A 23,360-nucleotide genomic window follows, 5' to 3' on the forward strand; every position below is an offset into this window, starting at 1 on the left:
CCGGCCGTCTTCACTCTTCAGCCTTTCCTTCCTCACCATTCTACATCAGATAAGAGATTCAACAATTACCAATTCAGTCATTCACTCAATCTCCATATTAACTCAGCAACCACCTTTCTGCCGTGACTGTTCCTTAGTGCTTTCAATAAAGACCACTACACTTTACCTGTTTGTGTCCTTCTGATTCATGACATACTGAAAGAAATACCTACATTTAAAGAGACTGGAAACAAATGTAGAAAATTATTTCCTAATATATGAAACAATTCCCTGAATGTTATCAGTTTTTTTTTTGTTACATAAAGCCTGTTATTACATAAACAGATGTATATAGAATAACATATCTGTACAATAACAACAAATATAACTACAATTTTACTGACAATATGTGATTTTGTGAGTAAAGGTTTTCTAAAGATCCAATAATTAAAATAAACAGATTCAGATAAAGCAAACGTATAGTGAAATAAACTTTAGTTAAAGTACTTATAACTTTAGAATAGTTTTGTGGACGTTGTTTTTGAGTTGTCACTTTCTGACTTGTCATTTATCTGTCAGTGTAAAGCAGTTCTTTGTCTCTAGTGAAACAGAAATATCACCCTGTAGTCCAAGACTGGTTGCCCACTGAAGCTAAGCAGGTTTGAGCCTGGATGGGAGACTCCTTGGAAAACCAGTTGGGTCATAACACCCCAGTATAGGGATGGGGACACTATACTGTAACAAGCACTGTCCTTCGGATGAGGTGTTAAACCGAGGTCTTGACTCTTTGTGGTTATTAAAAATCCCATGGCACTTCTCGTAAAGAGTAGGGGTGTAACCTGTAGGGGTTTAACCATTCTACCCATTGGCCCTTGCCAATCAATCATGGCCTCCTAAAAATCCCCATCCTTTGAACTGGCTCTGTCACTCTCTCTCCTCTCCACCTATAGCTGGTGTGTGGTGAGAATTTAGTTATTATAGCCTATTAATTAACAAATACAATTAATTAATATAAATATTGTACATTGCTTCATATATAATGCTTTTAAACGTGTTCCCTTTCAGTGAGTCACTCTTGACGCCAGTCGTTCATAGACATTTGGAGCCATAGTGATGATGTCACTGACCACTACTTGGTAACTTGCATATTACGCACTGCTATAATATGTCATGCTGCGCCACGTTATCGACCAGGTAGAACAATTCGTCCATCCACCATAGATCATTTCTCAAATAGCTTATCTGATCTGTCCCAGCAGCTGCCTGAACCCAAACAAACAGATGAACTAGACGAACTAACTAGCACTATGAGCTCCATTCTCTCTAGAACTTTGGATATTGTTGCACCCATTAGATTAAAAAAGGTTAGAGAAAAAAGTATAGCACCATGGTACAATAATACTACGTATGTTTTAAAGAGAGAAACCCGTAATTTAGAGCGTAAATGGAAAAAAACTAATTTAGAGGTCTTTAGAATCGCGTGGAAAGACAGTATGTCACGTTATAAAAAGGCCCTTAAAACGGCCAGGGCGGAGCACCTCAGCAAATTAATAGAAAATAACCGAAATAATCCAAGGTTTTTATTTAATACCGTGGCTAGACTAACAAATAAACAGACGTCGTCTGAACAAAATACCTCGTTACAGTTTAGTAGTAATGATTTAATGAACTTCTTCACCGAGAAAATTGAAAGCATCAGAATCAAAATCGTAAACGTTCGATCTCTGCTCGCGCCTTATAATTCAGCCGCAATTATCACCCCGCAAGAACAATTACAATGCTTTACAACCATAGAACAAAAAGACTTAAATAAACTTATCACTTCATCTAAAACAACAACATGTTTATTAGATCCTATACCAACTGAACTACTGAAAGAAGTGTTACCTATAGTGGAAGAGCCTCTTCTCAATATTATTAACTCATCTTTATCTTTAGGTCATGTTCCAAGAACGTTCAAGCTGGCAGTTATAAAACCTCTTATTAAGAAACCACAATTAGATCCAAATAACCTAGCAAATTACAGACCCATTTCGAATCTTCCATTTATGTCAAAAATATTAGAAAAAGTTGTGTCCGCTCAACTCGGCTCTTTCTTGCAAGAAAATGACATCTATGAAAAGTTTCAGTCTGGATTCAGGCCACATCATAGCACTGAAACTGCGCTTGTTAGAATCACAAATGATTTACTTTTAGCATCGGACCAAGGCTGAATCTCAGTACTAGTTTTACTTGATCTTAGTGCTGCGTTCGATACTATAGATCACACAATACTCTTAGATCGACTACAAAATTACACTGGTGTTCAAGGACAAGCATTAAGCTGGTTCAGGTCATACTTATCTGACCGCTACCATTTCGTCTACTTAAATGGAGGAAAATCGATTATAACTTCGGCAAACTATGGAGTGCCGCAGGGATCTGTGTTAGGCCCTTTATTATTCTCAATATATATGCTACCACTTGGTAATATTCTAAGGAAACATGGAATTAGTTTCCATTGTTATGCTGATGACACTCAAATATATATTTCATCACGGCCAGATGAATACGCTAAATCATCCAAATTGACAGATTGTGTTAATGATATAAAAGATTGGATGACGCGTAATTTTCTTTTATTAAATCCAGACAAGACAGAGGTAATACTTATCGGTTCTAAAAACCGTCCACAAAACCCTTCACAGCACGACTTTAACATAGTAGGATGCCCTGTTACTTTATCCGCTACAGTAAAAGACCTGGGTGTTATACTAGACTGCAACCTGACTTTTGAAAAGCATATTTCATATGTTACAAAAACAGCCTTTTTCCACCTTAGAAACATTGCTAAGCTACGTAATATGCTATCAGTCTCTGATGCAGAAAAGTTAGTTCATGCATTCATGACCTCGAGACTAGATTACTGTAATGCTTTATTAGCTGGTTGTCCTGCATCTTCAATAAACAAGCTACAGTTAGTGCAAAATGCAGCCGCTAGAGTTCTTACTAGATCAAGAAAATATGATCATATAACACCGATTTTATCATCACTTCATTGGTTACCTATAAAGTTCCGTATTAAATACAAGGTATTGCTTTTGACTTATAAAGCTCTAAATGGTTTAGCTCCAGTCTATTTAACGGATCTTCTATCGCCATACAACCCATCGCGCTCTTTAAGATCACTAGATTCGAGGCTTCTGGTCATTCCTAGGATATCCAGATCCACCAAAGGAGGCAGAGCATTTTCAGATTTAGCTCCGAAGCTCTGGAATAGCCTTCCTGATATTGTTCGTAGCTCAGACTCTCTCTCCCAGTTTAAAACTAGACTGAAGACGCATCTATTTAGCCAGGCATTCATATACATTTTTTATCTTACAGTTACTGTAAATTCGGCCTCTAGTTCATAAACGCCAGAGGAGAACTGGCCCCCGACTGAGCCTGGGTTCTCCCAAGGTTTTTTTTTTCTCCATTGGGTCATTTGATGGGGTGTTAGGACACCATTAGGTCACTGGATGGAGTTTTTTCGGTTCCTTGCCACTGTTGCCTTTGGCTTGCTCAGTTGGGGATATTCGAATTAATTAACCAATCATACCATTGAGCTCTACCAAACTAGGATGTCTTTTTTTCCAGTAATAAACAAACATTGTTAAGTTGTTTTGATTGATACTGTGAAGCAGCTTTGATACAATCTGTATTGTGAAAAGCGCTATATAAATATATTTGACTTGACTTGACTTGACATTTGGAAACATTTTTGGGGCAGAACTGACCTGTTGAGAAGAGATATTCATTCCTCATAGGATGGTGCCGCTCTTCTCTCTAGTAATATGGCACATAGTCTTAGAGTTGAAACTTGACTAACTGGGGCCCAGGTCAGGAGGCAGACAGACTGGCTAACCATCACAGAAGTCAGATCCCAGCAAGCAATTTTGCATTTAAAAGACGTCTAATTGCCCAGACGTCTAGGCGAAAACAAGGTGAAATTTGGGCTGTCAGTGAAAAATGAATAGACATCTAACCATAGCCCAGGAATAGACTACATCAACTTGTGGTTAGGGTTAGGGCAGGGGTAGGCAAGTTTGGTCATAGAGAGCCGCTGTCCTGCAGAGTTTGGCTCCAACACTGAGTAAAACCTCACCTGCCCATAGCCTTAGTAATCCTGAAGACATTGATTAGCTTGTTCAGGTGTGTTTGATTAGGGTTGGAACTAAATTCTGGACAGAACTTGCCTACCCCTGGGTTAGGGTTAGGGTCAGGCTCAACATGTCAAAGAAATAATACCAAACACCTTCTAATCACTGTTAACTTTGCTTACATAATGGAATATCATACACCTCGCAAGTTATTTTGGCAAAAACGAAATGCACACTCTAAAAAAATGCTGGGTTAAAAACCACAAAATCAGGGTTAATGTAATCAAAATGGGTTGGAAATACTAGAAATTGTAGTAATTAAAATGACTAAAATAACACATCTACGGCAATACAGACTTCAGTAATCAAAATATGAAAATTTATTTTTGTTTTATCAAGTAAAATTGTTCATATGTAAATAAATTTTTGTAACAGGGTTCAGATGTTATGGGAAGAAGAAGGTGGGAACCGGCAAACATTTAACATTTTTAATAATACAAATACAAAAACAAAAGAAACTGCCAGCAGCCCCTCACGGCCGACTGCTGGCAACACCGAACAGAAACAAAACATCAAATAAAACACAGGCCTGTCCTCTCTCGATCTCCTCTGTCGTCGCTCCCCCTTTATGCTTCCGCTCCTCCGTGAGAGATGCGAGACCGGTGCGTCTCGCAGGTGTCATTCATTACCAATCACGCCACCGGCCTCGCGCCGTTCTCTCACGTCCCTCGACCTCGTCCTGCTCGCCATAATTTTTTTTTAAATTTCCCATCACTCCCTCCCCATTGACAAAATGCAATGAAAATGCATGAAACCATATCACAGAAAGACTTGAAACAACTTCTTGAAGAAAATATGAAGTGAAATCTAAAAACATTTCACAACATTTACATCAAGATCTTGAGCATAAGATATCATGTGAGAGAAATACTCAGTAAGAATGAATTGTAGTGTATTTATACTGTAGAAGAAAAGCACAAGTATTCAGAAGTAATAGTAAATATAAAAAGAACAACAGCATAAAAGAGGCAAGGTCACAGACAGTAATAACCTGTTTGTCAGCAAAAATGAGTCAGAAAAATTAACCTTTTGAAGAAAATATGATTTTGAAATCTTAAAACATTTCAAAGCATTTACATCAACATCTTGAGCATAATTGTACTGTAGAAGAAAAGTACAAGTATTTAGAAGTAATAGTTTAGAAGTAATAGTTTAGAAGTAATAGTAGTAAATATAAAAAGAACAAACAGCATAAAAGAGGCAAGGTCACAGACAGTAATAACAAAAACTACTGTTTGTCAGCAAAAATAACAGCACACATACATTATATATATATATATATATATATATATATATATATATATATATATATATATATATATATATATATATATATATATATAAAATTCCGTCAACTAGTTTTCAATAGTATCTACAATACCTCTGCCATTGGGTGTTGCAAGAAGGATGTCTATTCTAAGGATGTTCTAAACAATTTTTTTTTTGTTTATGAAAAAAACATCCTACAAATTTCTTTAATTTAATGCAAAAAAAAAAAAAAAAAAAAAAAAAACCAGACCAAACACCTTTTCTAGCAACAGTCTGGTCCCAAAACAAGAAATCAATAAACACAAACTTACAAATGCTGTTACTTGCTCCACAGATATCATGTGCTGCTGCTCCCTTGATATAGTAGGTGTAGTTGCAAGCTCTTCAATTGATTCCTTTAATGGAAACATGTAATTATTGCACATGTATGCATTTTTACAGTATGTTAGGTCTGCACAACACACAATTCACAATTCTGTTAATTTTCACACCTGTTCCTGACCTTACCAGTATCACACCTCAATAGCAGCAAAAGTGTTTTACAATACAACCTGAACACAATAAGTACATTGTACTTATTTTTCGATGCAAGTACATAGTACTTAAAGCCACTTAATTTAAAGTCGGACCTTATAATCTAATTGTTCAGAATTGTAATCGAATCGTGAGGCAAGTGAAGATTCAAACCTTTTCTATAAATATGCTTGTTTGAACAGCAGATTTGAAAAATTCAACAGAAAAGTCCATTTGTAATTTTCTACACTAATTTTTCAGTTTTAAAGTGTGCAAGTGGCTTACGATTAAAATGAACCCTGTAAAATATTACTACATACCTTCAAATGTGGTAATTAACTTTTCAAGATTCCATTTTCTTAGTTTAGTTTTCACATATTCGTCCATCTAAGATAAAATAACAGATAAAATACATTTTATGACTAAATTATATGCATCACAATAACAGATTGGCAAGGCAAAATTGGCGGTCATGATGCTAGTTAACATTATTGAACTAGGCAACTGTAGTCAGGTTTATAGAACTGAAAACATGTAAAACGTCGCATTGCTCTTTAATAATAGTGAAATCAGAGTCGATAATGTCAAATATACCAGGCTTAACAGAGTTGAAATTAGAAGTGGGGAAATGAGATGGAACAGTTAGCTGGATTTAACACTTTTCTGCGTCAAAGCAGCATTTGGCAAAAAAAAGAATATTTATGAAATAAACAACATAATTTAACAAGTACGACAGTAACAAAAAGGTCTTACTGTTTTGCATTTATTTTTCAATGTCCTTCGATGCACTTTCCAGTCATTTCAGAAAGATCACAGTGCTTGCTGCGCCTTTACATTCTCTAAAACTAAAATTAATGTCATTCAAAAGGCATTTTATTATCACAGAAAACTTAAGAAAAGCTCTAATCCAAATCATCCCGTGAGTGGCACGGACCAAATGACGGTCGACGAAACGTAAATTTTTTTTACAAATTAAAAAGGTAAAAATGTAAAGTAAGTATAGTGAGTAGTATGCTCATATTAAATTAATAACATCTAGGCCTACTGTTACTATTGTACAGTTAAACGAAAGCAGAGCGGAAAATTTGTTAAGAATTCTGACAGAGGACTAACGTTAGCATATGTTGTTTATCTGTACTTCCTGGGTTCTTCCCACCGGAGCCTCGCTTTCGAATTTAAAATAACGTCTGCGCGAAATAAGCGTATTGAGCTGAGAGTGTAAAACTGCGTCAGGACAGGTGTTGTGCCGAATTCCGACTCCTTGCCAGAATCGGGCTGCCCTCGCGAGCACGCGCCTGACGTCAATTCGTACCGCCAGTTGCGAAAACAGACAGGCATCAGACAACGTAAGAAATTTTACATGATAGCAATATTTGTGTGATATTGATCTTTGATCATGTATTTATTAGTTATTTGTCTTTGATCATGTATTTGACCAAACTCGTATGATTTATATCTTGGACTGTCTAGCTGTGATTTTTCGGTTGTATTGTGTTTTTACTACTGTATTATAAAACAGTGTTTTTGAAAATCTACAGTGTTTTTTGTAGTAAAACAATGGTTTAGTTTCGTAAGGGTAGTCTACACCTAAACATGAACATCATTACTAAAGGGATGTAGACAAATTTGTCATTTGACTTTACTGCCTGCACATTTTCTTTATAACAACAGTGCTGCCAAAATCATACTCCCTTATGTAAAATACTTATTAATGAATCCGAACACTTGTGCTTTTTTGCAGGTAGTCTATAGGATGAGATGTGTCTCCAGAATGAGTTTTTTGGGTCTCTGACCCAGCTAGGGATATCAGTGTGGGGGGTGTGATTTCGGCAGTGCTGCCAAAATCATACTCCCTTATGTAAAATACTTATAAATGAATCTGAACACTTGTGCTTTATATCGCAGTGCAGTCCTCCCAAAATCATAATTTTTTTTTTTTTTTTTTGCTAACCAAAAATAAATAAATACTAGGACAAATGCCAGACAACTTAAGACCCATTACACTTATCACACTTATCCAACTCCAACTAACTCCAAAAAAACTCCATTTGTTGGATCAGTGTAATGTAGATTTTCCAGGGCAGGAAATGAGACCTCGGTATCAGACTGGGTACCAGGCAGCGAACCCAATCTACTCTCCTTCTGAGGTTCAGGCCAGAGCAACTATAAAACTCACAAGGACATACAGTTGTGGCATGTGATTGACTGGTCATGCATGATCATTGACACTTCTGATTCCTTCTCCATTGCAGCACACCTTTTTACAACTGTCTTTTGTGGTTATACATGTTATACATAAAGTTACCCAGAACCAAGGGATTTCCTCCCACTAATTGAAATGATTTTTCTTATTGTATAATTATTTTTTGTTAAAGTTGTTTCCTGGTGTATGGACGTAAACCCACCCACTCACTCACCCACTGACTCACTCCCTCACCCACCCACCCACTCACCTCACCAGCTTGCAGACGTTTCTTGACTGGGTTATTTTGTTGAATTTGTTTGGTGATTAACATGGATCCTGACATATACAAAAAAATATTGAATTATAAAACAAATGGTTCATACCCTGATGGGTATTCCAAAACGGAGAAATCAAATTTTAGAAAAAAGGCCAACTCTTTTGACCTCCAAGGTAAGAGCCATAAAAAAAAAAACACATTTACAATTTTTAAAATTATTTTATCAGTTCTCTTTGTAAAAATGGTCTAAAGTTTGATCTTAAAATTTGTATCTCATATGCTAAAGGTGAGGCTGCCAGGTGCACGTGCAACATCTAGCCCTGCTTTTTGCGTCCGTGCGTTTAAGTTAAAAAAGTACAGAATATACTACTTTATAGTTGACTGCAACGTATGTTATTCAACGTGAGGACATGCATGATTAAACAATGCACACGTTAGAAAATTATGAATGTTGCAAAGTTGAATCGCCATCAATAAAAATTCGCTGATACGTTGTATCTAAATATATATATATATAATTAGCATAGTAAAATATGGCTAGACATTTTGAGGTAATCACCCACTCCTTTGTAATTTACCATTTAAGCCATTTATATTCGCTAGCAGTATAAATTAGTCGAGTTTTTAGATGCATAATGTTGTGGCAAAAATTCTGTTAAACATCATCACTGCGTAAGAGACACTCAGAGTCAAATTAATAAAAAGAAAAGTATTTATTCTTGCAAGAATAGGTTCAGTCTAGTACACAGAAGTTACGCTGTGCAAGAGAGTGACACACAACAGGAAGATATGAGACAGCCTTGATACTGTTTTCAAGGTTCCTCCTCACCCGCTGTACCTTTCACCCACCCAGATAAGGTCCTTACTGCTGTTCAGTTTCTACTTAAAGACACAAACTGGTACTGAAATAAACTGGCCAAAACTGACCGTCCCTAAGGTCAGAGGTCCTGTCCCATATGTTCCTGAAACGTCACGCACAAGCACGTGCACACATATACTTTTATACATTGAATAGGTTCTTTCTCTTATGATACTTGTTTGGGATCAATGACTATTAAAATTTCCACAACACTTTGTGCCACTAGGTGTCACTATACAGTACTGCATGCATTTTAAAGCTGACACATATTGGTAATCACAAAAATTAACCATGGTTTTACTAGTTTAAAAACACAAAAAAACTTCAAAAAACATAGTTACTATATTAAAACTATGGTTATTGTAGTAAAACCGTGGTTTTGCCAATAGTAATCCACACACACACACACACACACACACACACACACACACACACACACACACACACACACACACACACACACACACACACACACACACACACACAAAAACATGATTACTACGGTTTTACTTCAATGAAACGATGGTCAATTTTCTTAAGAAATAGCACAGGGGTCTCCAACCTACTCCAACACACCTGCCATGATGTTATATATGTATATGTACTTAGTTTGGAGTAGTTCTCGGGCTATATATGCATGTATGTATATGTGTACAGGTGTCCAGGACCTCTGGCAGAAAATTACGCCCACAGCATTAAAGATACAGCAGAGTATTAGCTCTTTTTTTTTTTTTTTTAAATCTGACCATAGAACCCGTCCTGTTTGAAGTTGAAAGTGTCAGTTACTTTCCAAACGTTCTATGGTCCGATTAAAAAAAAAGAGAGAAAAATTAGCTTTTTGACTGCAAACACTTAATATGGGTTTGGTTCATACAGGGATAAAAAAGTACCCCATGTGTAAAATGAAATACTATGCTGTATCTTTAATGCTGTGGGCCTAATTTTCTGCCAGAGGTCGAGGACATTTTGTTCAGATACACATGGCATCATGGATTCATTCAAATACCAACAGATAAGAAATCAAAACCTGAAAACCTGTGCTATAAATCTTATAACGGGCCATGTTTAGATATTCCAACTGGATACTGATCCAAAAACAAACTTCAAAATCAAAAAAATAAATGGGTTACTGAGCACAAAACCAAGCATCTGCGATGGCCATCCCAGTCCCTGACCTGAACACAGAGAATGAGTGGGCTGAACTGAAGAGAAGAAGTACCAACATGGATCTGGGAATCTACAGGATCTTGAGAGATTCTGTACGGATTCATGGGTATCTGATCTCTGGTCAGCTGTTCTCCAAACTCCTCAGGCATTATAGGAGAAAACTCTGAGTTGTTATCTTAGGAAAAGGAGGTTGAAAAAAGTATTTAATAAAAAGGGGGAAACAATTTTTCCCAATGTGTTTAGCAGAAAAACATTTATTTCATAATGACCATCCTGACCAGCACAGTATATAGGCCTACACTTTGTCTATTTTTAATTAATTTGTCTATTTTTTCTTTTCATAGATGGTGAATTGTATTACCTTCGGAACAAAGGCAAAAAACAACAGATTAAACTAAAAGTTGTGTGTGGGGCAGAAGAGGCAAACACAATTTTTGAGGAGTTTCATGCAAGCAGCATCGGAGCTAACACAGGACAAAAAAAAAAAACACGAAACGCAATATCTATACGATTTTACTGGCCTGGCATGTCACAGGACATTGACACCTTGCTAATAACATTTACAGAATTAATACTTTTGCAATATTATAAAATGCTAATGATTTCCAACATTATACAGTTTTGATCACAGGTGGCACAGTGTGTACCATGTCAGGCCAGCAGGTCATCAGTTAAGGAGCAAAATGAAATCATTCCAATTGTGGTATCCCTTTCCATCACACATTTATTTATTATTATTTTTTAGAACTAAATTAGAAATAACAATTCAGTTATAACTAATTATTTTGTTTCTATTTAATGAACTCTAGGTTAAAGAGCCTTTCGAAACTTGTGGGGATGGATCTAATTGGTAAATTAGCACCAACAGAAAATGGTAACCAATATATTTGTGTCATCATTGACTACATGACCAAGTGGCCCCAGGCTTATCCCCTCAAGTCAAAGGCTGCCAGGGAGGTTTCTGATTGCCTTTTAAAATTTGTGCATCAGTTTGAGGCACCTAATAGAATCCTCACAGACCAGGGGAAAGACTTTGTAAACACAGTATCATACATGTTCACTGATAAAACATTGGTACAAAATTATTAAATGTCAACTTTTTTCAATATACATAACTTTCATCTTTTCCCTGAGAACTTAAGAGTCTGTTTTCTTTTATACTTTGCAGCTGAACAGTAATATCTGCAAAGTGTTAAACATTAAAAGGTCCTTGTGCGCACCCTACCACCCACAGACGAATGGCCTTGTGGAACGGATGAATGCGACAATACAGAGGTAACAATAATTTTATTTTAATTCTCTTTACACTGACAACAATTTTGCATAGAACTAGCCATTTATGTATTTAAGTAGAGCATGATGATAGATTCATTGGTTCAGTTCCTTGCGAATGCACATAATGACTATGTACACACTGAATACACTATTATTTAAATGGGATAAAAATGTGTACTAGATGCATGATTGAAAATGGTCCTTCCTGACTTATTTGAACCTAAAAATAATGTTATTATATTACCAGATCCCTTTGCAAGCTTGTCAAAGACAAGCCCAATGAATGGGACAAACACCTAGACGCCGTAATGTTTGGGCTTCGGACAAAGCGGCAGGTGACAACTAAGTACTCACCGTACTTTTTAATGTTTGGAAGAGAGGCCCGTTACCCTTCCGAAATACCTGAGCACTACCGGGTAACTGCAGATTGTTAACATTTTCAAATAAATATCATTAATGATAAATAGGTAGCACTTTTTAACAGTATTGTCCTGCACTTTTTTTCAGATTGACTAGAGTGTGGAGGGCACAATGTCAGTGGAAATAATTACAGAATCGGCTACATGTTGAGGAACAACCCCGCATCCCACATAAAATAAAGTCTTCATCACCATCAGTTTCAGTTCCTGTGGTGTTTGCATCCCACTTCTCACCAGCATCTCCACCACCAGTGCCATCACCACAATCTCCACGACCAGTGCCATCACCAGCATCTCCACTACCAGTGCCATTACCACAATCTCCACCACCAGTGCCATCACCAGCATCTCCACCACCAGTGCCATCACCACAATCTCCACCACCAGTGCCGTCACCAGCATCTCCACCACCAGTGCCATCACCAGCATCTCCACCACCAGTGCCATCACCACAATCTCCACCACCAGTGCCATCACCACAATCTCCACCACCAGTGCCGTCACCAGCATCTCCACCACCAGTGCCATCACTACAATCTCCACCACCAGTGCCATCACCAGAATCTCCACTACCAGTGCCATTACCACAATCTCCACCACCAGTGACATCACCAGCATCTCCACTACCAGTGCCATTACCACAATCTCCACCACCAGTGCCATCACCAGGATCTCCACCACCAGTGCCATCACCACAATCTCCACCACTAGTCCATGTGGCCTCGTCAGGCCCCTCCTCACCGGCATCTCCACCACCAATGCCATCACCACAATCTCCACCACCAGTCCATGTGGCCTCGTCAGGCCCCTCCTCACCGGCATCTCCACCACCAGTGCCATCACCACAATCTCTGCCACTAGTGCCATCACCAGCATCTCCACCACCAGTGCCATCACCACAATCTCCACCACTAGTTCATGTGGCCTCGTCAGTCCCCTCCTCACCGGCATCTCCACCACCAGTGCCATCACCAGCATCTCCACCACCAGTGCCATCACCACAATCTCCACCACTAGTCCATGTGGCCTCGTCAGGCCCCTCCTCACCGGCATCTCCACCACCAGTGCCATCACCGGCATCTCCACCACCAGTGCCATCACCAGCATCTCCACCACCAGTGCCATCACCACAATCTCCACCACTAGTCCATGTGGCCTCGTCAGGCCCCTCCTCACCGGCATCTCCACCACCAGTGCCATCACCGGCATCTCCACCACCAGTGCCATCACCAGCATCTCCACCACCAGTGCCATCACCACAATCTCCACCACCAGTCCATGTGGCCTCGTCAGGCCCCTCCTCACCGGCATCTCCACCACCTGTGCCATCACCACAATCTCCGCCACAGGTCCATGTGGTCTCGTCAGGCCCCTCCTCACCGGCATCTCCACCACCTGCACATGCCACAGCATCCTCAGGAGTTGTGATTTTATCAGGGTCCAGCTCTTCAGATATAGAATCACGTATGTACTTAAACAACAATTTAGACAGTTATAATAATAAAAATACATATTACAGTAGTAACACATGGATTCACCAGTTGTGAGTAACACCATTGCATAATTTAAGACAGACATGTAACCTCAATTGTGATTTTTTTTTTTTTTATATTCTCATATTCTGTCTTGTCAGGACTTTGCATTGTTTTGCTTGTTTTTGACCTTTTACATGTGTCAAAGAAGTCTGGGAAGGAAAAAGCTTGTATGTGCTGGTCTCAAAAATAGGGCCTTTCAAATTGTTTTACTGAGACATTCATCAGACTGCACCCACACGATATTTTGAAAGTGAGGTGAGTTTATCCTTTTAGAAGCACCAACTCTCTAGGAAATTGTTATCTTGCTGAGTTCTAATTTCTATGAAATATTTTCCATGAAACTAATTTTATGTGATTTATATGCCTGTCCAGTTATATCTTTCATAGCTAAATACTTAAGTAATATATATGTCACAGCTTGGCAGATGAAACAGACAGATTAAGGTATATGTCCAAAGGAGATAAGTTTTAATTTTCGTGTATCCATGTCATTGTGGACATGATGTTACAGTCTGTTAACCTGCTGGTTACATTAACCGACAAGGGACTAAACTGAGGTGGAGGAAGATAAACTAATTATAGGGACTAACAAGAACAGGTGCTGACTAGACAGAACATAATTGTGACAATATACACAATTAATATTTAAAAGCATACTTTTAAAATGAAAAAAAAAATTCGAACATGTTCAAAAGTTAGTATTGAGAATTAACAGTCGTTTAGCTTTGTTTATGTTTATCTGAGTTCAGTATAAATTCACCATTATGTTGTTTAGTATTTATTTTAAATTGGCCTCTTGTCTCTTAAGGTTTTTATTTTTTTATCTAGCCATTATAATAATGTGTTTGTACAAAATATAATGTTATGTTGGCAAAATAAGTAAATATGTTTTTTTTTCTGAAATGGTTTGGATTTTCTTATTGGTTTCCACAGTGTACAGATTTTTATACCTTAAGAACACATCTTATATATAAAGCCTGTTTTATGCTTCTGCTTCGAATCAACGGCGTACCCCCGCAGACCCCTCTGCGTCGCCACGAACCCCTCCGCCGTAGCTCGACGTGCACCTCCCCAAAAAATTGTAACTACGCGTCGAGGCGACGCAGACCACAAGGGCTGTGATTGGTCAGATGCACCGCGATGCAACTCAACCTGACGCAGAACCATAAAACGGCAACGACGCCGTAGGAGTGACGGCGTAGCTACGCCGTGGAGTTGACGCAGAAGCATAATGAGGCCTTAAGTGTGTTAATGAAATCCAACAGTTTGTGAATGAAGCCACTTCATATCAAACCGTTTCAACATTTCATTTTATTTGCTAAAATAATGTTTTACAAACAAATAGTGTCCAAAGAAAAACTATCCAAAGTTCAAAATTGAAAATGTCCATTTAAAGGAGCCATTAAACAGATCACCTTTGTGAATATTTTTTACTTATGGGAAACTAATATGTCTTCATTTATTCCTGTCAGGTCATGAATGCTTATATGTACCTTTTGGTACAAAAATACAACAAGGATTCGACAACAAAGGCGGTGTGCATTGATTCATATGAAATGAGCGACATAAGGAAACATAAAAAAGCAAAGGTCAAGGTTAGTACACAATTTTTGCAAACTGCAATATAAATGTGATTAACATAGATGTAACTTATGTAGTGATCTTCACACAGACATCAGTTGTGTATTATATCATGCAACAGACAATAGAGGTAATGTGAGTTTTGGTCCCACGTAATCTTGTGTGTGTGTGTCAAGTAATATCTCCCTGCTTTTTACCTTGGGGCACCAGTCATGGAGTCACCTCGACAATATAAATGATCCAATTTGTATAGCCTCTTACTGCATTGTCAACACAAGGAAGACACAGTTGTAACAAAATATAATTTATTTAAAATATATATACAAGAAAACTAACAACACTATTAAAAGATAGTAAAATCCTAAAGGTCAGTATGATTTAAAGTAAAGTGCAGAGAATATAAATCTAATTGTTTTAAGGATGGTAGAATGTTAGCTGTTTACTTACAGTATAAGGCAAAAACCTTATTAATATTGATATATATTAATATATTAATTAATTTTTATTATTTCAATATTAATTATATATTAATTTCTGATTCTAAATAAACAGTCCATGTGGCAATGTCTTCCACTGGTCAGGCTGGGCCATGTCACATTGGAGAAAGTGTCAGATTTCTTTTAACAGCAATCAAACGTGGGTCATGGAATGCTTTTTTGTTTGTTGTTCACTACACCTCAAAATACTTGTGCAATAAATGTTGATTTTATTTTAACTGAAATTTCAGATGGATCCAAAAAAATTCAAATATATATTGGGGGTCATTAACGGGAATCAGCACTGGACTTTGACGGTACTGTTTATATGTTTTATAAGCAGTCTTAATTATCTTTTAAGTGATTGGATACAATATTTTTCTATCGTTTAAGGTTTTGTTATAATCATTTGCAATATCTTTATTATTAAGATTATGATTCCACAAGAGAAGAGGGCTCTGTTCAATGATCCTCTAGGAGAGACCAGAACAAAAATCCAAAGGTGTCAGAATGTGACAAGGTAAATCAAGATTTTAAACAAGATCTTCTGAAATTCTAAAGGTGTTTCTTAATATTCTATTTATTTAATAAATTCCAAATTCAAGATTTTTTTGTCATATGTACCTAATTACAATGAAATAATTATTTTATTTTGACCCCATAATCATAAATATTACAGGTCCTTCATGATACAGAAGGGCTACAACGTGCCCAAATGGGCATGTGACACATTACCACATTCATGCCAACAGGATGGCAGTTCCTGTGGGCCTTTTGTCTTGAAAGTAAGTTAAATGGATAATTATGCCATATATGACATTCTTTCCTTAGTGTAACACCAGAGGTAAATATTAATGGATGGTCATCCTGGATGGTAAATGGATCACAATGATAAATATTGAAATTAATGGTGACTTCAATTGAAAAGCAACACAAGGAGATATTAGTTAGAGTGTTACCGTTGACAATAGAAGTTAAGGGGGACTTTCTTGTAGTTATCATTCTAGTAGTGACATCGTTCTTTAGAATTCCCTCACTTCTATTTTATTAAAGAAGGACAGTCTTGCAGCTTTAAAACATCAAGAAAAAATTAAATAGATAACATATAATTCTTAATTTCATAATCACTTTTCTTTTTTAGTTTGCAGAATGTTTCTTAAACAATGAGTCGCTTCACTTTTCCACATCTAGGGAAAGTGTGGCTGCCTTGAGATTTAACATTGCTGCTTGTGTCTTGCAGAACACTGGTAAGTTTCAAATTTCCAATATTCATTAATTCTTTGGTACCCTAACCATTTAACAGTATTGGTAAAAATTAATTATTAATTTGCTTGTAAAAACTTGTGATGTTCTAAGAACTTGTTTTATAATAACATTGTTTATTCTGCCTTGGCGTGATCCTCAACTAGCTAACTTTAAGGACCTGTGCCATCTATGTGGGGACAAAAACAGTGGCAAAAAAGATACTAACTGGGTACATATTCCAAGAAAGAATATTGTCTTTTATCAAACCTTTATTGAATTTGCCATATGAATTGAAGGTGATATAATAATGTTCATGTAAGTATTGTTTGATATGGATTACAGAAATACCTATGCTTGACTTCCAAATTTGTTTGTCAACATGTTTAGATTGGCTGTGATGTGTGCCCACGTTGGTTTCACTGTAAATGTGTTCAACGTTCAAGGAAAAACAAAAACTACATCTGCCCAGTTTGTCAACCTTGAAGAGTACACTCAATAATTTATTGTGAACATTCATTTTATTTAATGAAAGGTTTAAGTTAATTTTCTTTTTTTTCTGAAAACTACATTGTACATTTCTTAACCTATACAATTTGTTTGCCAGGTTATTTAAATATCTTTATTGTAAGTAATCTCATCCTAAAGACTACCTTCAAAAAAGCACAAGTGTTCAGATTCATTAATAAGTATTTTACATAAGGGAGTATGATTTTGGCAGCACTGTTGTTATAAAGAAAATGTGCAGGCAGTAAAGTCAAATGACAAATTTGTCTACATCCCTTTAGTAATGATATTCATGTTTAGGTGTAGGCTACCCTTACGAAACTAAACCATTGTTTTACTACAAAAAAAAAATGTAGATTTTCAAAAACACTGTTTTATAATACTGTAGTAAAAACACAATACAAGCGAAAAATCACAGCTAGACAGTCCAAGATATAAATCATACGAGTTTGGTCAAATACATGATCAAAGACAAATAACTAATAAATACATGATCAAAGATCATCACACAAATATTACTATCATGTAAAATTTCTTACGTTGTCTGATGCCTGTCTGTTTTCGCAACTGGCGGTACGAATTGACGTCATGCGCGTGCTCGCGAGGGCAGTCAGATTCTGGCAGGGAGTCGGAATTCTGCGTTTATACAGTAAAATCGTTAGAGAAATATTGAATATGTAAGGGATAATGTATTGTGACTCTATTAACAGAATTTTTGGAAATAAGAAATAAGAAAACCAATAAAAGCGGCAGTTAAGACTTGAGGCAAAAACCGTGAATATTTCCATATAAGCTCTTTTCTGACTTTTTCACCTTCCACGAAATCTCAAAATACTCTTGGATAAAAACCAATTGATAACTACTTGAAATTTGTATATTTATTTACCATAAACTGCATAAACCTCTTTTATTTGATTCCACCTGAAGGCGCTAAGAAAATGGCAACTTCTCCAACTGGTGTCGTCCGTGTTGTTGCGTGACGTGCGTGCTCTCTTTCACGTCCGCATTCCCAACCCTTGTTACAGATTAAGAACGATTTTCAACCCAAATTAGGTTACATCAGCCCAGCATTCTTACCCAACAGTATCAACCCAGCGTTTGGGTTGAAAAAACAAACCAGCATTTTTTAGAGTGTAGCCTAAAAGTTTTTGCTACGTATCCTAATGACAAATCATGACAAAAATGACAATTAATGATATTAAGAAGAAGATCTTTGACCTCTGGAAGCATCTCTTTCAGTAGCTTAGTCGGTATAGGGTCTAACATACATGTTGTCAATTTAGATGATTTAACAAGTTTTAAAAAATCTTCCTCTCCTATAGTGTAAATGGAGGGCAATCTGAGAATGGCATTTCCCTCACTTCTTCATCCTCCTCAACTCATCGGCAAAAAAGGAAGGGTCACAATAAAAGATCAACCGCTCGACAAGTTACAGCCAGCGTCAAGGAAATGTCTGGGTTAAATCGCCTGAAATAAGGTCTGTGGTTAACAAAGCCTCTAAATATTTTCACGTTTTGATCTATGACAAAAAACACACCAGTTATAACCTGCTTGTGTTTTTTTAAACTTTATTGTGTCTGCTTGTGTTTTTTTAAACTTTATATAGGCTTCAAAATGTATACATTTTGGATTAACTTGTAAAGATTATCTTGATAGACAAAACGTGTAAGGGTCACAACTCTTTGTTGAACACACATCTTATTTTCGTATGCGTTTTTTTCGTATTCGTGATTCGGTGGCTCTGAATTGTCAAACACCATTCAAACGGCTTGCTACTGATATGAAAAACGCAGAAAATCGAACATGAAATTCTTTCACGAATTTCGGACTCAGTGTGCAATGGCCTTAAGATTTGATTGATCAATTAGCCTAGCCAAAGAGGCAGCATATGACATGGTTGTTATATTGCAAACACGGTTGAAGAGTACCAGGAAAGGTAGACTTATAATACAATAATATCATTTTTATAATAGAACACGAATTTGTATAGACTGATCACCTAACTCTTAAGGACACGACTAAAGGATAGGCTCTTTAGTTACCGCGAGGTTTTCTAAATATTCTAGATGGGAATACAGGATAATTGGGAACGGTATTAATCGTGATAATCCATCGCAATGAATATGGTCAATTGGATAACCGATTATCTCTCTAATAGACCACAGTATGTGAGGATGCAAGACTGTGTGTCTCAAATAGTGAAGTGCTGCACTGGAGTCCCTCAAGGAACGGTTTTAGCACCATTTTTGTTCACTTTTTATACATCAGATTTTCAGTATAATTCTAAATCTTGTCATCTCCAGAAATTTTCAGATGATTCTGTAATAGTTGGCTGTGTAAAGCACCACGATGAGAGTGAATATAGGGAGCTAATAAAGAGTTTTGTGGATTGGTGTGATAAAAATGGTCTCAGGCTAAATGCTAGAGACAAAGGAAATAGTGGTTGATTTAGTAGACTTCCTCAGATAGCGGTACCAGTAAATTTAAGAGATTCCGAAGTTGAGATTGTAACAACTTACAAGTATTTGGGTGTACATCTGAACTACAAGCTCAACTGGTCTGATAATACGATGCATGTACGAAAGACTGTCCTCGGAACTAAGTTATTTGTGGCACGGACTGATTACACAGGGACACACAGGAAGACAGTCTTGGAGAATGTTGATCTCTGCACGCATGAGTTCTATGTTTGTATAATGCGTTTATGCCTCAATGTAAGTACATATACATATGTATTTTATTGTATGTATGTGATTGATGTCCTGCGATCGTTCCGCGGTTAACATCGGCGAGTTTAGAGTGTCGTAGCGGCCGTTATTTGCCGCGAGAGAAGTGCGCTAATCAGCAATGTCAAGGAAGGATCCTCGGACGCCGTTATTTCGAGGATGCTACGTCATCGACATCCGTCGAAGGACTGTTCCAATGTCGAGGATCCTCAGAATTTCAACCAAGGTCTGAGTCCTTCGTTCGAAAAATATCCCATACACAGGAAAGGATGCATATGTGTAGCCTTCGCGCTCTCAAATCACCCACAATCCTATGCGCCAGCTTTACTATCTTGTTCAAAAAATAAAAAATGTCAGACGTTAGCGGAGTCGGAGCAATAACGGGGCACTATGCTTGTACATGTAAGTTACCATACATTTGTTATAACCGTTGTACATATAAGTAAAGTTTAACGTTTAAGTTCCAGTACAAATTACTACCGTATTGATATTACAAATTATACAAATATATACAAATTACGTTATTCATGGCTAACTGAACCGGACCTGTCATTTAGCGTGGTTGCCGTCACCGGCATTTCTTTTATAAATAACTAGTTAAGTTGTACAAAGTAATTTAACATGATTAGCAGAAGAGAATTCTTTTAAAAGCATTTAAAATCGTACTGGCCCCAAACTTTTGAACGGTAGTGTATATCACAACTTTTTGATCTTTTTGAATTTTTGCAGCGCCAAAAGCGGACCTTTTCACTGACGTAATGACGCAATGACGCAATGTCAATGACATGCACTTGCTAGCCTGTTCCATTTACGTGTTCTCCGAATGCTAAAGAGGAGCCTTGCCTAGCCTCTGAAGGAAATGACTTGGAAGGATCAATCCTGCCAAGGATTTATCCTTGACATTGAGAAACTGCTAGTATCAGCATCGGCAGTATCCTGAACTGCATAACCAATGTGTTTACATTAGTAATGTACCATTGTACAATTTATCATGGCTATTCGTGTTGATAAAGCTGGTATTACTGTTAAGGAGGCAGACTTGAATGTTAATCATTGTTATTGCATTTGTTGATTATAATGCCAGTGTGTAAATAATTCTCAGAATGCGATTGTAATTATATTTCTTTATTGTACCTTTAGACCATTAATACAGACATCATTGACAAAGCATAACTGGTTCAGATGAACACCCAGAGACTGTTCAATAAATACATCTTTGTGAAGAATCTCTTCTCCGACTCCTGATTCTCTGACCGGAATCCCGTCCATATTTGACTGCCTCAATCAGCGTATTATCTGTTGTAGCGCCTCCGCTATAATGCATGTCTATAAGAAGGGTCAGAGTCGTATTCATTTGTTAAGACGACTGAGATCCTTTGGGGTACGTCAGGTACTACTGAAGACATTCTATGACTCTGTAGTCTCATCTGTGATCTTGTACTCTGTCACATGTTGGGGACTGTTGGAAAAGGAGAAGAATAAGTTAAATAAACTCATAAAGAAGGCAGGCTCTGTCGAGGGGAGTGTGTTACCCACTTTAGAGAAGAAACTTTCTCTTATGATTAATCATGACTGTCATCCTCTTAATGAAATATCTCAAGCTTTTGTGAGTACCTACAGCTCAAGATTAATTCATCCACGCTGCTACAAAGAGCGTTTTAGAAAGTATTTTTTCCAACCGCAATTAGATTTTATAATCAGTGTTATATAAGATGATATATACAGGTGATGGTCGTATATATAATCATAATCATAATGCTTTTAAAAAAAATTGATATTTGAGAACAAGGCTTGTTTTCTTGTTGTGTATGTTTGTTGTTTTTGTTGTTGTTGTTGTTGTTTATTCATTGTATTTTTGTGCTGTTGTGGCATTAATTTCCCCCTGGGGATTAATAAAGTAAAGTAAATCAAATCAAATTTCTCTGGCAGTGTGAATTTTTGAGTAAAAGGTTTCTACAGATCCAATACTTGAAATAAACAACGAGATTCAAATAAAGCAAATGTATTGTGAAATTAGCTAGTGGAAGTTTTTTTGAGTTGTAACTTTCTGACTTGTCATTTAGCTTTCACTTTCATTGAATACATACATTAAAGATTTTTTTTCATAGACACTGTGAAATTAACTCGTGTTCTGTGACATTTATTGGAAGTTGTTTTTGAGTTGTATCTTTCTGACTTGTCATAGACACTTTTCTCACGTTCACATTAGGTTTGTGAAAGAATATTGTTGACCTATAAGAAAAATTGCCATCCAAAGGCTCTGTATAATAAATGTTCTAAAACTGTTCTATAGGCTATATAGAAACCAGGTATGATGACTCAATACAGATTTACACAGATGTATCCAAAGATCCAATAACTGGCAAGACGGGTGCAGCTGTATTCATCCCAAAATACAACATTAACATCCAAAAAACAACTCCAGATCCCCTCTCAGTCTTCTCAGTTGAAATAATGGCCATTATTTTAGCACTGCAATGGATTAGAGGAAGTTGATATGATAGTAATCTGATCAGATTCATGTCCTCTCTATCAAGTATTCAGAGTGGAAATCTATATGTAAGCAAGATCTTTTAGATTAAATAAATCAACTCATTTTTAGATTCACTTTTAGATTAACTCAACAAATTTTTTTACAGTTTACCTGGGTTCCAGCGCATGTGGGTATTGAGGGAAATGAAAAGCTGGATACATTAGCAAAAGAAGGCAGAGAATATAAATATACAAGTTCCACTTAGCAAATTAGAAATTAAAGTTATCATTAAAGATACAAATGTGGCAGGATATATGGGATCAGGAAGAGAAATGAAGACATTTATACAGCATTCAGAAAGAAGTGATGGATAAAAAGAACAGTATAAGACGACAGGAGGAAAATATGCTTACAAGGTTGAGAATAGGGAACACACGATGAATTAGCTGCCTGAAGTTAATAGAAAAACACCAGACTTGATTATGTATTCATTGTGGAGAAGTGGGAAATGTAAAACATACTCTTGATGAGTAGAAAGTACTCTGAAAAAAAAGAAAAGAACTAGAGAAGACAACAGAAAACATATTTAGTTTGCCTGGCACACAATCTATAATTAAGGATGTTATGATCTTTATAAAAGAAACTCAAGATTTAGGTTTTATTTTATTTTTTTTAAATTTTTTTTAATATAAACATCCC

The 23,360-nt window shown here is 36.8% G+C and overlaps 1 long non-coding RNA gene across 1 annotated transcript in view; it reads left to right on the forward strand.

The window, feature by feature from the left end:
• Window positions 1-23,360, forward strand: part of LOC143715731 (uncharacterized) — a 436,623-nt gene that overhangs the window by 169,687 nt on the left and 243,576 nt on the right. The gene's annotated exons all lie outside the window — the stretch shown is intronic.

The sequence above is a fragment of the Siphateles boraxobius genome, unplaced genomic scaffold, assembly GCF_051911475.1.
Source record: "Siphateles boraxobius isolate OS27281-9 unplaced genomic scaffold, OSU_SipBor_1 6, whole genome shotgun sequence".
Classification (NCBI taxonomy): Eukaryota; Metazoa; Chordata; class Actinopteri; order Cypriniformes; family Leuciscidae; genus Siphateles; species Siphateles boraxobius.